This window comes from Hirundo rustica, chromosome 2, assembly GCF_015227805.2.
Source record: "Hirundo rustica isolate bHirRus1 chromosome 2, bHirRus1.pri.v3, whole genome shotgun sequence".
NCBI lineage: Eukaryota > Metazoa > Chordata > Aves > Passeriformes > Hirundinidae > Hirundo > Hirundo rustica.
Genome location: NC_053451.1, coordinates 23,689,692 through 23,707,329, shown reverse-complemented (window position 1 = coordinate 23,707,329; position 17,638 = coordinate 23,689,692). Strand labels below are relative to the sequence as shown.

The 17,638-nt window shown below is 40.1% G+C and overlaps 1 protein-coding gene across 15 annotated transcripts in view; it reads left to right on the top strand.

Annotated features, from left to right (window-relative positions):
* ZBTB20 (zinc finger and BTB domain containing 20) overlaps positions 1 to 17,638 on the top strand; it is a 474,904-nt gene that overhangs the window by 161,640 nt on the left and 295,626 nt on the right. The window lies entirely within an intron of this gene.

Sequence of the window (17,638 nt, the reverse complement as noted above, 5' to 3'; positions counted from 1 at the left end):
AGGATTGGAAAATATAGCAGATTCAGACACCTTTAATCAAATGAAATAATAAATGAAAAAAAAAATCCAGAAGCTTGTAGAAAGAAGGAAAAAGATCAGTTTCGGTTGAACAGTACAAAGCTGTGGAATATTACAAAGCAAAGTCAGTTTGTTTTCTTGTTTAAAATCAAAATGTGCAGTGTGTAATGAAATCCAGAGCCTTCTTCCGAAGTGGTACTTTGTACTTCAGTTTTAAAATATTTTAACTGTTAGAGGGGATTTATCATGACTTTGCCACCACCCCCCAACACTCCCTTTTTAAATATATTTTAATGTTTTATTGTAAACTAGCTGGAGGGTACAGTTACACTGTGGGCAGCTAAAGCCTGCCCCTCCAGCACACAGCGCCAAGCATGACTCAGACAGGCAGATTGTGCCATTCTGGCTCTACTCCACTGTGTTTTTACATTACTGGCAAGGGCCATGCCATTGTGTTGTTTAAATATTGTGTATTAACTGCAGGCTGTGGCCAGTGAATGGTATTTAACGTTTTCTGCTCTTCATTGCTGAATGTGAGCAGCTTCCTTGTCCACCAGAGGTTAACCTTGCAATTACACTGGTGAGCCAAGTTGAAAACAGTCGTGGATTTGCTGGGTCCAGCAGCAATTTAAAGGGAGGTGTTCAGGGAAAAATGGGGGATCTCTTCTGAATCTGTGAGTACCAAATTTCATGCTTGTCTTGCAATTTAGTGTGAACAACCAGGGAAATTTTTGTTGGAAAGCAGAAGTAATTCTCTGTCCAAAAGGCAGCATAGGAGTGAATTAAGGCAAGTTCTTTGAATCCTTGGGATCCCGATGGTCACGAAGTACTGCATGGACGGACCAAGACAAAATAAGAGTAGCAATTGGTGCTGGCTGGGATGTGCCTTTTTTTGTTATATGAGGCTCTAGATTTTGAAGGGGAAATAAATACACAAGTGTAAAATTCATGTTTAGGAAATGCTCTTGGTTTCCTTTTTTATCAAGAGTGTCAAGTACATTCACACAGAGATTTTGAGCAGCTTTCTCAAGGTCCAAGTAAATCAGTGGTCAAAGGTATGCTCTAAGGGTTTATTTGCTTCCTGTATGTTTGCTGTAATCAGGTTTTTCGAATTGTAAGATCCTTAAAAAGGTGAGCTTGCCATTTGGGCTTTCTTATATTAACCCAAAAACAGCAAAGAGAAAAGGCAAGCCATATCCTGGTAGTTTTGTAATTTATTTCTTTAATTAAAGGATGGAAATCTTGCTTTAATGTAGCAATGTCCCTAAAGCAAGTGATTATTATTAGCCAAATTTTGTCTAATAAAAAGTATTAGAACATGGCAATAGAAGAAACATTAAGATACACAATCACCTGAACATCTGTCAGACAGTTGCATGAAAAGCTCCACTTGCTGAATGTGGTACAGATATTCTCCTATTGCAAAAGGTCTGTGGGCTGGATTCTTGCTATGTTGGGTTCTCTGAACTAAAGTCATGTGAGTTGATAGGGAAGCAGATCTATTGAGGTCAGTGGGACTACTCAAATACTTAAATTTAAGGATGTGGTTTAGTACTTTGCTGTTACTAACCCAAAATAGGATTAAGTCAAGCGTGAGGAGGTGCCTCTGCTCACACTCAGTGTCTGCATGATTTTGGTATGAGACAATGATAGCACGCATATTGTGTGTGGAAGGAAAAGATGTGTTCAAAGCAATAGTTTTAGTTACATTGCTGTGGGCTGGGGGCAATATGGAATATATCACATGTAGTTTTTGTTAAAAAGGAGGTTGGTTTGTCAAGGTTTCAGCTTTACAAAGCCTGATCTGATCAGTGACCAAGAGATCTGGCGTTCTAATCTTTATGGATGCTGGATCAACGAGTGGCATTGGACAAGTCGTTTAACCCCACTGTGCCTTGTTCAATAGATCACTCTTTCAGTCTGGTTCAGACTGATACAGCGCTGTGAACATGACTGAATTTGTGAATTCTTGTTTGCAGAGCTCTTAGGGGATAAATAGTAACCATTGTAATTATTAATAGGTAGTTGTGTAGACAGATCATGAGGGATGGCAATACAGCCACTCTTGGGGGTCATCTTTCACAACTTGCTTGTGCCTTTGTTTAATCCCATCACTCAAAAGTAGCAAGGCCAACTCCAATTTACAGAAGTATTTCTCATGTAATTCTCCCCACTTTTGAGTACTTTGTTGTTTGTGTTCTCTTTCTGTTTCTTTGCTACTTTCCTCTATGCTGAGTTAACCTTGCATATCGAACTTTATTCCCTTTTTTTTTGGTTTTGCATTATACAGCAGAGGCATTTGTGTAACCTCCAAATTACAGAGAGCAAATTCATTTTGTCTAGTGATTGTTTGCTGATGATGTACGAAACAGACAGAAGACAGTTTGAATTTCCATAAGTTCAGCTGAGCTTACAGGCATAAGGAAAGGAAGAGGCAGAACCCAAGCCAATGTGACACAGTAAGCTGGCATCCCAGAGTGCAGGCTGCATGTGTAGCGTCAGGATGTCAGGGCTGGGAAGGCCTTCGTCCATCACAGCACTGCTTTTAGATGAAGGAAGAGTTTTGAAGCAACTAACAAGCACTACCATGTTCTTCACAGTGCAGGAATCCTCACGATTCTTGATGGATTTGGAACCTGTCCTTCCTCCTATAATTTGCTGTTTTAGCTAGAATTTCTGATCTAAAATGGGCTTTGAGTCCATTCCCAGTTCCTGGTCCTCTGATGAAATGTAGACTCTCATGAGTTTAAGTCTTTTCTTTTTGGATGCAAATATTGGCTTGTAGAAGATGTGTTGCAAATGTGAAATGAGCATGGAAGTGTGCTTGCTTTGAACAAAGATCAATGTCTTGGGGCCAGCTATCCCTGAGGGATAGCGTTAGCACTAACAAAGAGAATTAATTTTGCCTTTTCCCCTTCCTTTACCAAGGCATTAATCCAGAAGCTCATGGGGATAAATTCTGCCCTGATTTCTACCTGTGAAACCCCAGTGGAAATGTGGAGAGGTCAAAAATTTTTGTCAAGGCAGAAATTGTCCTAGAGTTAAAATTGAGGAGAAAGCAGAAACTGGTTGATTGTTATCTGGCCCAGGGGCAAGAGGATATGTAGGAGCCCTACCTGGCATTATATGCTTCTGAAAGTGTTGCTTTTGTTGTACCCTAAGGAGAATATACTAAAAAAAAAAAAAAGAAAAAAAAAATCTACTGAGTGAAAATTTATAATCAAGAGCACAGTGATTAATTGTTCTTCATGTCCACTGGGAGAAAGACCTAAAGAAATCAGTTCAATGAGCAGTGAGAATTACCAAGTTAGATATTAGAAGCCATGGACTGACTGTATGGGTTGTAAAGTACTGGATCACAGAACCTACAGGTCTGAGGAAGCAGGGGAGGTTTCTTTTTTAAGGAATGGCTTGGAAAACCACCTCCCAGAGTGTACTGGAACTTACCATAAGAGAGAAGACCAAACTGGATGGGTTCTGTTACTCCCTGGCATTTATCTGATTCAGTGTACCATTTGGGAGTGTTGGTATGTGGCAAGTACATTCCTGCTTAATAAGGCCTAATGTTCCCGAAAGATCTCCAGGATTCTCATTTTTCCATCCTCTCATAACTGAAAGCACACTGTGTCTTCAAAGATTTCATTGGGCTGCCAGCATTTTGCTTTGACCCTTCTTTTTTTAGAGAGTAACAGAGGACAGAGTCATATAGATTGGGAAGACATTTTCAGTCATGGTGAGTCTGCAGGTCTTTCTTTCCAGTCAGTGCACAAATACTGATTTGTTTCAGTTACTGGTTTTTAAAATTTGGATTAATGGAGACGCTCCAGGTATTGCCTGATACAAGCTCCTCTGATAAGGAACATGGAGACAGTTGAAAGTTGCAAATAGGATTGATGATCAGAGCAAATATGTAATGAGGCTGGAGTAAAGCCTGCTACAAAAAGGTAAATGTCTCAGGAGATTAAGAGCTTTGTAATTGTCTCTCTTTTCTTATGATTGCCACTGTTTTCTGAATTTTCATGCAAACATCCTAGAAAGATGTTTTCACTTAATGAAACTGCAAATCTCAAAATGCAGTTGGCCAAGAACTAAGAAAATTTTCTTAGTTCTCAGGTTGGTTTTAATCAGCCTCATTCACAACTTAGCACTGAAGAGGAGTTGGGAACTATTTTTTATTAAGTCTCTCATGGTTTGGTTTTGTTTTGTTTTGTTTTCTTACAAAGGCTTAAGGGGTTTGCTTGGGAGGTAGAGGGGTTGTGTGAGGCTTTGTTTGTACGTTGTATGTCCTCAGGTTAAGGGCATCACCTGTACTGTACAAATGGGTAGGATCATGATTTTTTTCATAGATGGCAGCTTTTGTTTTTGCAGAATAGTGGCCACAATAGACGAGGATAGGAAAATGGCTCTCCGGTGTGTGGTTGTTTTGGTATATAAAGGAGTATGGGCTGTGATTCACTCATGTTAAAAAGGCATGGGAATATAAGCATCGATTCCCTCCGCAGCACTGCTGCAGCGAGTTGTAGTAAAATGCTTCGCATTTCAGCACCTGAAGATTTTATGGTGAAAGTGGAAAATCTTTCACTCCATTTATCAAAGCATTTGCTACTATACTTCAAGATAAAATGAAGATTAAATATTATTGAGCAAGGAAGGTTATTTCAGACCAGGGATGTCATTAGATAAACTACGAAAGGAAGAAAGCAACACAGACCTGGCCTTTTCCAAAGTACTCCTGTTTTGTTCAATCTGAAATGAAATTGTTTCGCTAAACCAGTGTATAATGGGAGGGACTCCAGAGAAAGGCGTTGTGGTTACTCTATATTTACATCAGTGTACCTGAGGACACTCTTGCTGAATCATTTCACATTCTGGAGTCTGGTGTAGGGCAGTCTGGTCAGTGCAAGTTACCCAAATTTTCTGGTCTGTTTTCTTCACTAGGCTAAATTGTCTGGCTCTGAATTTTGCTATAGAGGATCTCATTCTTACTGCCCTCTTTCCTGCCATTGGCCCTGAAGCATCTAAATAATAGAATAAGAAGAGATTTTAATCTGTTGTGCCAAAATTAGTCTGTTGTTTTTAACAGCTTCCACTGGCATGAAAGTGATCAGAATATTTGTTTTATTTGTTTATTTTTAAATAATAACCAAAAAGAAGTATTTGACTGTGCAAAATGTTTTTGTGTCAGCAATAACTGAAGGCATCTGAGTCAAAACCTGCATTAACAATTTTTTGAACCTGTTGCTTTCTTCAGCAGTTTTGTTGTTTTTTGGGTTTTTTATCATACTTCCTTAGAAATTTCATTCTAGTTCATGCAGTGTTCTTATTGAAATTTTGAATAGTTAAAATCTTTTATAGAATAAAAGAGTGTTATCTCATTTCTTCCAAGATTCGCAGCAAGTAATCAAGGATCCTGTGACTCTTACCAGCAGAACCTTTTCAAGAAATAAGATGCGTATTTCTCACCAGCAATGATAGCAGTCGTGCACCAGATCACTGCATGTCCTCTCTGAATACAAACCAGATTAGCTCATGATCAGGCAGCCCCAGTTCATTTAGATGGGGTATAGTGGCACAGTCCCTATGTATAGAGTTTGTAAGATCAGACCATCACTGGAAATATCGGAGTCAGAGACAGATGAATTTTCATCTCTTCCCAATTCCTTTTTCCATTCATTAGGGTTTCAAGTGAAGAGGATAATCTGTTTTGTCATGTCTGTGGCCCTGTTTTAATAAACAACTAACCTTCTTATGTCTGAGTGTCTGTCACTTCCCCAGAACAAGTGATACTGAATTCCTGAAGCAAACAGCTCTAAAATGATCATCCTTTGGGGAGAATTTAGTGCCTTACTGACAGCTTCAGCCTGCATGTTGTTAGCAACCAGAGGGAAATTCCAGCAGTCAGGGCATCACAAAGGCCTGTGGAAAGCAGAGAGAGGATGCTGAGGGAGCCAGGTGACCAGGAAGGTATAGAATTAAATTATTCTGTTGGCTCAACTGGAAGTATAGCATAATTAGAAGTGAAAAGCCCCTGAGCCAACAGGCAAGGTTGCTATAGGTGATGATGCTCATGGATGGCACCTGAAGGTAAATGTTTTCATTCCTCATAACTGTTTCAATCCTGCAGGAAGGAAAGGATTACTGTTTTTGCTTTTGTCAGGGCTTCAGTGCTATTTAATTTGTCTTAGTGCCTCTTGGCCATGTGACATCACTTCAGAAATGATCCCATTTGCGATTTCTTCCTGTGTGAAAAATTGGTGTATTACTACTTCTCAACTTCTTTGTGTGTGTGGCTTAGGAAATACTGCTCTTTTACAGCTACATCTTCCCTTCCTCTGATTGTGCTTGTCTTTCAAGAACACATTTTTTATCATGGCAAACTCCTGTTCACTTTAGCAGTCTGTATTATGCTGTAGTGTTCTTGTGCCTACATGCTGATACTCACGGCTCCAGAAGGGTACAGAAGAGAACATTCAGATAATAGAACAGCTCTAGATGTCTAGAAAGTACTGAGTTTCTTCAGGGTACCAGTCATGGTCACCTCAAGTGTCTTCCTGCCCTGTCCAGGGAACTGTCCTTTGGCAAGAGTTCAGGAAAGTTCTTATTGTGGGAAGGTAACCCCAACTAATAGTTATGATTATATTCTGTAACAAAAATAAATAGATATGGTTTAGACTGGTATTGAACCAAATCTTTGTATTCAGATAATCCCTAAACTTCTGTGATGCTCAAAACATCATTCTCTTCTCATATGTAAATCTCAGACTATTGCAAAGATATGGAAATTGATAGAGAGAGGACATTGTGTTACCAGGTCCAAAGCTAGATGCAATAACATTTAGGTGCAGGACTCCCAAGTGGGATTCAAACCCCAGAGCTAGGGGCTTTGTCCAGTACTTGGGATGTATTAAGGGCAAAGGGAAGCATCTTGTGGGATGGTGTTCAACCTAGGGGCAACCAGAGGGAAGCTCTAGAGACTAAAAGACTTGGTGATTCTTCCATGGACAGGATTTCTTACCAGAAAGATCTTTTTCCTTACTGCAATCCATTCATGTCTTAGAGAATTCCAAATGTCCTAGGTGCATTTTATTCTTTTATGAATGCATTTTTTATTCCCTTGTAGAATTTGCCTTTCATCAACATGAGCTAGGCAGAAATTTTCCTCTGCCTTAGAATGGTGGAAAACAATTCTGATGTCCCTGCATTGTCAGACTATCAGTGGCACAGTTTTCTATGTGATTGTCTTTGCTATGAGTTAATTGCATTTAAAAGCATTTAATTTCTAAAAATCTCTTACACTATCTCTGTCATAATGTTTAGAATGTGTCTATACCATATAGTACATATTCTTTAAGCTCCTTAGGCTTCTATTCCTTGTAAAAGAAATATACTGTATAACAGAATAGAATTTCTTTAATGCTGAACTAATTCTCAAAGCTGTGTTGTGATTAATCATGGGTGCACTGGTGGAAGTTTAGAGAGGATAGTAGGCTTTTCTCCCTGCTTTTTCTTTGTTGACATGGTAGGAAGCCTGAATATCTGTGTTATGAAACACTTAAGTCTCATGTCTACTGCTGTCAGTACTTGATCCCACTGTCTGAATGGGATAGGACTTTGTAATTCCCTCCTGATTCCTGGAGCTGGCAACTCAGGGCTGCAGGTAAGCAATGTGACAAAGCCAGTGTTCTTTGTAGTGCCCATATGCAAACATAATTATCACCTGTGATCCCTGCCAGATCTCTGCACACCATTTCTGGATGAGCTGCCGCCATTTTCTGATCGCTTCTTTTACAGATAAAGAGAGAAATCCTGGCCCAAAAAAAGTCCCAGGGATTCTTTCACATTCCTTTCAGTGAAGACAGGAATCATTGCAAACACATATGCTTGAGCTGGGCCTTTACATGAGTTGGGTTATGGTATGTCTGATGCATTTATGTATTCAACGTTTCCCCCCTCTCCAAAAGTCCTGCCTCAGGTGAGGGACAGACACCAACTGTCCTGCTGGAAATGCAGGACTTTCCTTAACTGATGGAGAGGAAAAGGTTTTACCTTCTGGTAAAAAAAAAAAAAGGTGGTAAAATAAATACATCCTGCTTTGTTTAGATGTTTAGAGAGCCTTTTGTTTTTTGGGGTTTTTTTGTGTTAGTTTGGGGTTTGGGGTTTTTTTTGTGGTTTGTTTTTTGTTTTTGTCTTTTTTGTTTGTTGGTTTGGTTTTTTTGATTTTTTTTTTTGTTTGTTTGTTTGTTTGTTTTTCTTTCTTTCTTTCTTAAAACAACTAGATTTATCCTGGTTTAATACCAAAGTGACCTAAAATTTGTCACATGCATATTTGTTCCCAGTAGCACTTAAGTGAAGGTTTATTTTGGATTTATCCCTATTTTTAGGTGGTTTGGAATTCTTTTGTGAAAGGTTACAAGACTATATTGGTTAGAAATTATTCCCTTCCCCCATTTTACCTAGCTCAGTTTTAATACTAATTTACAAAACAGTTCTTCAGTTTGTGGAGTTGATGAGGAGCTAGCAGATTTCATATACAGTTCAGACAAAGCGGTTCTTTGCTGAACTGGGGCTGAGCACTTGTTTGCCCTGAATCCAGGTGTAAAAGTCCCAGTGTGAGTCCCAGTTTGGCCTTTTTATTTCTCTGCATTACTGATAAGCAAGTGGAAACTCCTGCGCCGTTCTTTCTCAGTGTTGAGAGCTTTCAGAACCCAGTCTGCATTTGCCCTTTGTTTCTTTGAGTATAGAAAGAAACAACAGAGCCTCTTCTGTCCTTTTGAAATCTCAATCTTCTCTCTTAAAGCTGGGTCAAATATTCTGTGTATTTGCAAGTGTAGCACATATTCATGTGGCTAATGGACAGCAGCGGGGTACTGTTGCCCTTTAGATAGGGACTCCATCTACTTTGGTGGGGATTTTCACCATTTTCAGTGCTTGGAAGGTCAGGTTTTGTTTTCTTTCACCACTTTGCCAATTTCACTCTTGTTATAATACCTCCCCAGTTCATTCTTAATGGCTGTATACTTAGGACTTTTAGGTTCCAGTAAGAGATGATTGGTGTGGAGGGCAAGAAATAGTAAGTTTAGGAAGAAATTCTGGTGCAAATCTTACCAAACACAAATTATAGGAGCAGGCATCACATATAATGGCATATAGTGGCTGCTCAGTGTGCCAGTCCAAATTAAAATGTGCTCTCCTCTTGCCCCATAGATCTAGACCAGGAGAGATGAAAAGAAATTATATCCCCTCTTCTCCCAGCTGTCCCCAGTTCATAACTACAATCCCAATTATCTTGTCAAAGTGAAGTTTTTATGGGAAGAAGATAACGTATCACCACAATAACTTCTGAACATTGCCCATGCCTCAGAACTTGGTGTGGCACAAAAGGTCTTATTTCACCTCCAAGTCCTGTCCAAATAGAAATGCCTTGAACAGTGAGCCAGCAAAATGTGAAATTAAACAGGGGCAAATGTACATTTATTTTATGTAGAGTCACATTAATCAGACATATCATTTTTCTTTGGAAATGACTGTTTCAACAAAAGCAAAATTATAGCAATTAAAAATGTAAGGAGGAAAAATAATAGTATTGATTTTGTTTGGTGTGGCTTTGTTATTTCTTGCTTAATTTTGTGATAAGTAAGTAGTAATGCATATCTTATTGCACGTCAATCTGTTTGTTAGACTGCAAGAGGCACTTAGATTTCAGAAAGGTGAAGGTTCAGTAAGAACGAAGCTAATGCTTAGTGACTTTTTTCATTGCACGAAGCACTGCTAGTTTTTCTACAGCGATGTGCAATAATGCAAATACAGAAATAGCGAAAAATGAAAGGGCTTACTTGGAAATTCTAATGCACAGAACTTTCAAAACAAATTTATTTTTGGCTTTTTAATTATGTGGAAAGGTTCAGTATCACTTCTTTTTGAATCCTGACTTCAAAAGAAAATGAGAAGTCAATTTTTCTCCCTTTACTTAGAGCTTTAAACTGCCTCAAAAGGCCTAGTAGCAAAAATAATCAGAGAATCATAGACTGTCCTGAGTTCAAAGGTTCCCCAAAGGATCGTCGAGTTCAGCTCCTGGTCCTGCACAGGACACCCCAAGAGTCACACCCTGTGCCTAAGAAGGTCTTGAACCCTGCCAGGCTTGGTGCTGTCACCACTTCCCTGGGGAAAGGGCCCAACAACCCTCTGGAGGAAGAACCTTTTCCTGATACTCAACCTAAACCTCCCCTGACACAATTTAAGGCCATTCCCTCAGGTCCTGTCGCTGGCCACCACAGAGAAGAGATCAGTGCCTGCCCTTCCTCTTCCCCTCTTGAGGAAGCTGTAACTGCAGTGAGATCTGTCCTCAGCCTCCTCTTCTCCAGGCTGAGCAGACCCAGTGCCCTCAGCCCCTCCTCATACGGCTTCCCCTCAAGGCCCTGCACCATCCTCATTACCCTCCCCTGGAAGCTCTCTAACAGCTTCATATCCTTCTTACATTGTGGCACCCCAAACTGCCCCCAGCACTGGAGCTGAGGCTGCCCCAGCTCAGAGCAGAGCAGGACAATCCCCTCCCCTGCCTGGCTGTGATGTTGTGCCTGATGGCCCCAGGACAAGGGGCATCCTGACTGCTAGGGCACTGCTGGCTCAGATCCAAATTTCCATCAATTAGGACCCTGCCCTGAGGCACAAGAAAAAAGATCTGGGATCTGTTGCTTTTTGAAGTTCTTTAGGGGTGTTGTTCAGAGAAGCTGTGGATGCCCCATCCCGGGAAGTGTTTAAGGCCAGGCTGGACAGGGCTTTGAGCAAACTGCATCAGTGGAAGGTATCACTGCCCGTGGCAGTGGGGGCAAGATGGAGCAGTATGATCCTGAAAGTCACTTCCAATCCAAAACATTTCATGGGTTTGTAATTTCATTTCTATGATTTTCATTTCTAATGTTCCTTGTGAAAACTGCATCTCTCTCTCTGTCTCCAGTCTTTCACCATCATTCTTGTGTCTAGGTACATCTGATTCTTTCTAATAGAAGAGTTAGGGTGGCAACCTCTATTTTTGCTGATAAAGGCTATTGTAATAGATAGTTGAGTATTTCTTGTGGATGCCAGGAGGAATGACTATTTCATGGACAGATATTGTAGTAGACAGAAGTATTGATTGGGTTTCATTGTAATAAACACTGCCAGATGTTATCTCAGTGTGTACTGTTTGCATTAGTAAATAAATAAATTCTCCAGAGCACAATTATTCCCTATAATGTTTTTTCAAAAGCTCACTCTTGTCTTACTATTGAGCTTCCTCTGCTTTCTGTGCAGCTTGGGAAACTAATTCGAGCATGTGAAGCTAACTGTAAAATTCAAATCTTGCTGTAGGTTCACATACCACAGCACGTGTAAGTGAAGGCATCTTCACTTGAAGTAGTCTTTCTTCATCTGAGACTTCTTCCGGTAGAAAATAACGGAACAGGTTTTATTTACTGTTGTTTTATTCTCCATACTGGTGAACATGTTGTCATGGGAATGTCACAGTAAATGTCTGTGTCCTCTGACTCTTGGTACAGGCTCTCAGCTTGCAGGTCACCTGGTACAAAGCGATGGTCTGGTTCCAGCCTACGTGCTGTCACTGAAGGCCTTGGTTAAATGCCAGTGCTTGAAGCCCAACATGTCACCTATCAAGTTAAACCAGCTCTGAGTAAGAATCTGACCTTCCACAGGGACCAAGGATTCCAAGAGTCCAGATTCACAATCAAAATGATCAATCACATAAAATCAGTTTGAAAAGCACACAGGTTCAGGGCACATCATCACAGTGCTCAGCAGATCAGTGTGAGCCCATGTTGCAGCTCCTGCACCTGAGCCTGCCCAGTGCTACCTTTTCCCTCACAATAGGCAAAGCACATTGAAGAAGACTTAGATCTGAGTTCTCTCTGGTTCCTGGTGCTTTCAGCTTTCCTGAAAACACTGAGCAAGTCCATGAGTGCTTTCCTGAAGTGTAGCCGTGGTCCATAAAAACTCATGTTAAATGAGAGCTGAAGCTATGTCCTGCATATTCTGAAAATTATTTCCTTTTATTTTCAGTGAAGCTACACCTGTTCCCTGAAATAGTGATTCCTTGCTCTGCTGGACTAATGCATCTCATAATTTATGATTTTGAGTCGTGTACTGAGCACTGGCTTTCACTCAGATACAGGTTCCCTTCACAAGGTGGCTCATCCCGAAACCCTCCCAAAACATACTCAAAACAATTTAAAAGGTTAGGAAGATGCAGTGTGTATTTGAATTCTCTGCCAGTGAATCAGTATTATTAACCTTATAACTCCTAAATTAAACCAACATTCTCTGTGTCACATCCTAAGTTTCAATTCATAAACAAATTGGGATTTTTTTTTTTCCAAATTCATAATAGTTTTACTATTGTTTATCTGCTTCTTCAGTTTAGCAGCTGGATTTTTAACTGTACTTAGTCTGTCTCCTTAGGTATATTTAGAATTTTTATACATTTTACTGGAACTTTATGTAATAGAAGCATTTACATGTATATATATTTTCAGCTATACTTTACAATCTGTAAGGCTACTACTTCTCAAAAATTTTATTTTGGACAAGGATCATCAAATCAATTTTTTTTTTCCCCCATTTGTCAGTGTCTTCCTTTTTCTTCTTGCCAAAAAGGGGAAAAAAAAAAAAAAAAAAGAAGAACAAAGGAAGGAGAAAATGGGAGATCTTCCCACCAACTTTTTCCTGCCGTGTACATGAATGCTTTCAGTAATGTTTCTGAAAACTTTGAGAATGACTACTTGCTCCCAAAATTCCCCATGTAAAATTAGTAATACTTGGCCATTTAAAAGGCAGCTCTTTTTCTCATCTCACTTCCCTTTGAATAGTCAAGTGCATGTCCAAGCTACAGCCACTGAAGAACAATTCCAAGTTGCATGCTAACATGGTGTGTCAGCTGTGCATTTTTCCTCTTTCTAAGGAATAATGATAACAAATGTGAAATGAAATGTAACAGAGAGGCACCTGAGTGCAGGTCCGAAGGCAGAATCTGCTCTGGCTCCATTTCAGCACAGACAATGGGGAAACTTAAATCTACTCGTGAGTCCTGAGATCTTTACCTCTCCCAGGTTAGCAAAATGTATCTAAGGGAAGAAGCAGGAATAGCTGATTCCCAAGTGATTTTAATGATTCATGCTCCCTAAAAGAAGGAGCCATGGGAAATATGCCTGAGCATCACTTTTTTGTGTGCTATAGGATGTTTGTTTAGTGAAATGGCTTTGCTAATAGATTCACTAATCAGTAGTGTCCCAAATTAAATAAACAGTGCAACACAACCCTCCTTAGGTTTGGTCTTCTGCAAAATTAAATGCCTCATTTGTGGCTCTTATCTGGGAAGGAAAAATGGACCAAATAATGACCAAAGCCTTCAGTAGCTCTGAGGGTCTTTTGATTTTAAGGCATAAGGACTGCATAGGCTTGCTGCTTCTTCAGGGTTCATGATAGAAAACCTTTGCTGTATTCTCTCCTCCTGCCCTCCCTGCTCTCAGCTCTCAAGTGATACAGGGCCACAACATAAGACACCTCAGGTAAATGTTGCAGCCAGCTGATGTGACTACAGTGGGTATTTTCTGTCTGGTAGGTAGATATATACGCTTCCTTTGCTCCACATTTGTGTGGAACAAAATACCCTGCTTTTTAGTGATTGTTTCCTAGGGTAAGGTGGGAAGTTTGTCCCCAGAACCAGTTTGGTTTTTGGCATCTTCTTGTTATTGTGTGCAGTGATGCCGCTTAATGCTCATTCAGGCAGTGGATTTGCGATTCTGGTTCTTGGCCTAAAGTGGATTGAGATTCATAAAAAGTAATCTCAAATCACAAAGCCACCATGGGAGGCTTATAGCTTCTGTGACTATCTCACTTGGGCTAGATTTGAATCAGCAATCAGGAGGTGAATGGTTTTGTTCTTATCCCACTGCCAATTTCCTGAACTAACATAATCTGAGTGTGTGTCACAAAACTTTATTTTCCAATTGAATGCATCCACCCTTTAAAAAGACGTTAAAAAATAAGAAACAAAATGTAAAGGAAATTTAACATCTAAAAATTACAGAATAGTGCTCAGGACTTTAAAATATATGTAAACATCAGTTCCTGCCAAGTTAGTCATTACTAAGAGTTGTTAACACGGGGGATTGATTGAGAGAATGATTGTTGCTGTAGAATGATGATTTAATAAGAGAAAAATCTGATAGATTTGACATGCTACATAAAATGTGCAGAATGGTTATTCTCTGGTAAATTGCAACTTTCAGTTGTACCCTGTACAGATGTGTTTGTTCTGTGCCTTGCCACATTCCCCTTTTTTTCCTGTTATTCTCTTTAATTGCTAGAAAGCATTGGTATTCACCATTGTTACACAAGTCACCTAGAAAAACATACACACATCCCATTTTCCTTCCTCTTGTTGCCTTCTCTCACCTCTTTGCCTTGCATGTACTCACCTACCTCCTTTGGTGTTCAGTAGAGCACTGCACGATGTCCTGCTCTCCATCCTTAGAAGGTGTCTACCAGGAGTTTGGCTTTATTTGTTCTTTGCTAGCACTGCCTTCACATGTACTATTCTGGCTGATGATTATTTATCTGATACTTAGTCCTAACAAAAGGCTGAGTGCTTTATAAGCCTGAAAATGAAGGCTGTCTCACCCTAAGGAAGTTGTACAGGACAAGAAGATGAAACAGCCATTTTATTATTCCTGTCTTCACCGACAGGCTGTACTCTGTCCTTCCGCTTTTCAGCAATGATTTATGAGAGGCTGGTTTGTTTTTTATAAATCTGAAATGACCAGTGCCTCTGTGAGGATCCTATTACAAATGCTATTGGTGTCTTTGGTGTTCTGTAAAACCGGGTGGTTCGTGCAGGCCATGCCCAAATCACAGTGCTCACCTTGATCTGAGCTGCTGCTGGGCCCTTTTTCTGCAGATAGGGGAGGCTCGTGTCAGAGGCTGACCACAAATGGCCTTTGGCTTGCCTTGAGAAAATGTGGGGCTAGTCCTCATGCTTGTACTCTATGAATAACAATAATAATAATAAAGAATCCTAGAGTCTGATTACAACAAATAAATTCCATAACACCCTCTGCATTATATTGGTTGTGCCAAAGAGCGTAACATAAAATGACTGAGAACAACAGCAATACAAAACAGCAGCACACAATGGTGTAATTGGACCCCAAGCACATAGAAATAACAGTTTAAAAGGAAGGAAAAAAAGGCAAAAATGGGACCACGGAGTGGTATCAGGGACAGTGTCATGAAATTGTGGTAAGATGCATGAGCCTAGTAGAAAGAAAAAGAAGGGGTGGGGGGTGAGTTACTTATGAATCAGTACAACTGTGCTTTGTTCTGCATGAGTGTTTTAATAGAGCAAGTGTAATATAAGGATCAGGTGGGCTCGTGGGAATGGAACAAAAGGTTTTGTAAAATTAAAGCAAAATAATTATAGCTCTAGGTGTAGAGTGAGCACACTCCAGCAGTTGATAGCAGGAACCTGCTCAGAATGGAGAAGGAAGGAGGGAGGAAGCTGCAGTTGGAAAGGCTTTTTGGTTTGCTTTTTTTTTTTTGATCCATGCCTACACATGGACATGTACACACATACATGTGCACATATAGTGCGAACACATTCATACATGTATGGTAACAAAGACTTTAAATCAGTGGCTGTTTTATGCAGCTTTAGAAGTCACTAATAGACCCCCACAGAAAAATGCATTAAAATGAAAATTTGAGGAATAGTCTCAAATGAATTAATTAACAAAAAAAAAAGGAGCAATACCCGCAGAACATTGCTTTCTGAAGGAATAAAGGACTAAAGTCTAAAACAGAGACTGTCATATGACATGGGAGATGTTCTTGCTGTAAAAGCCCAGTTATGAATATGTGCAGAGTGCCCAGTATACTAATAAAGCCAACTCAAAGTCCCAGCAGTGAATGTGATCATAGGGGGTTCACAAGAAAGCTGTCAGCAATGCTTTGTGTTACAGAAACTCCCATATTTGGGCAGAGCATTCTGCTGTGCTCTCGTGCAGAAAAAGCTGTTTTCTACCTGAATTTCAGAGTAGTTTTACGAGCAAGGTGAGAGCTTGGTTGATCACCAGGTGGCCTCCCTGTGTCTAGTTGGGTGCTTTTTCTTTACTGTCTGCCTGTATATGTACCAAAGTGCATGTGGATTCTGTATAAAAGTAGAAAACAAAACGGAAACCAGAAAAATAGTCCTGACCCACCATGCACTTTCTAAGTTGCTGATTGTCCTCAAAATGTAATGAAAGAGGAGATGTACAGGATCCATGAATGGAGAAAGCCTGAACTCAGGTGTGCATTCTTCTCCTTTTTTTCATGCTGCTCTCACAGTGTTCAGAATGTGCTCCTATTTTGGGCAATGAATTCCAAATAACTTCTTTTTGTTTGTGAATATGCTGAAAGAGGAAGAAGTAGTGAATTTTGACACCAGCCCCATTGACTCCCCATAGCACCTGTGGGTCAGGATGTGTTTCCTTCCACTTATGCACTGCTGCATGGAATGTTATAAGGAATACGAGCAACCAGCGGCGATAAAATGAACATAAAGTGAGAGACTGGTTTTTTTACAGCACTCAAATCACTTCCCTACCACGGTGGATGGTGCTTATGGGCAAGACCTCATTGTGGTGGTTTGTGGAAAGGAGGTTCAGCGTAGCCCACAAAACTGTAGTTGCAGGCACAGCTACTACAGTTGTCTGGTGTGCAAGATAAGGTCTTGGCAAGGGAGGGGGACAATTAGCCTGCCTCCCTCTACATTTCCCCTTATTCTGTAGTCAGATTTCCCTTATTCAGAGTTTGTTCAGGGTAATTGTTCACAGACAATATATTTTTGTGCTCACGGTGCAATCAGAGGCTGTTCTCACTTGAAGCAGAGCACATCTCTTAGGTAGCGCTTTCTGCCAGAATGTGGAGGCTGAGATCAGAGTGAAGCTTTATGAGCTCCATTTGGTGCTTTTTACTTCCGTCTTGTTTCTCTCTCTGCAGGGGTTGTGAAACTAGATTTGTCCTGTTTCCACAGCAGGGTTTTGGTTTATTTTGTTTTTCCAAAGCATTTCATTCGGTGGCGCAAATCCAGAGGAGAGTGTGTTGCAGAGATGGATTTGAATGTCAGACAAAATGAGTTGTGTTTAATAAACTCTTTGTTGTAAACTATAGAAACTTGAGAGCAGGAGGCCCCTGTTTAATACAAACATTCTGCGGCTAAATTATCACTCTAAGTATTTGCCCTGAAATTTAAAGAGCAGTGAGACGAAGTTAACTTTGCTAAAATGGATGTTTATGAGGTCTGATGCTCCAATTTGAAATTCTTTGGTTCTGGTTCTCCTCTCAAACTCTTTCCACTTTCCATCTGCCTTTCTCTTTTGACTCAGAGATGGCTGCCTAATATAACTGAGTGGAATATAGGACTAGTTAAAATGAAATTCGAAAAACAAAACCAACAAAAACCCCCACCAAAAATAAAATTAGAAGAAAAACAAACAACAAAGTTTTATAGGCTTTTAGAGGGGAAAAAAAAAGGAAAAAAGATGCTTTAATAATACAATGCAGTACTTGAAGATGATAGCCCCACATGCAA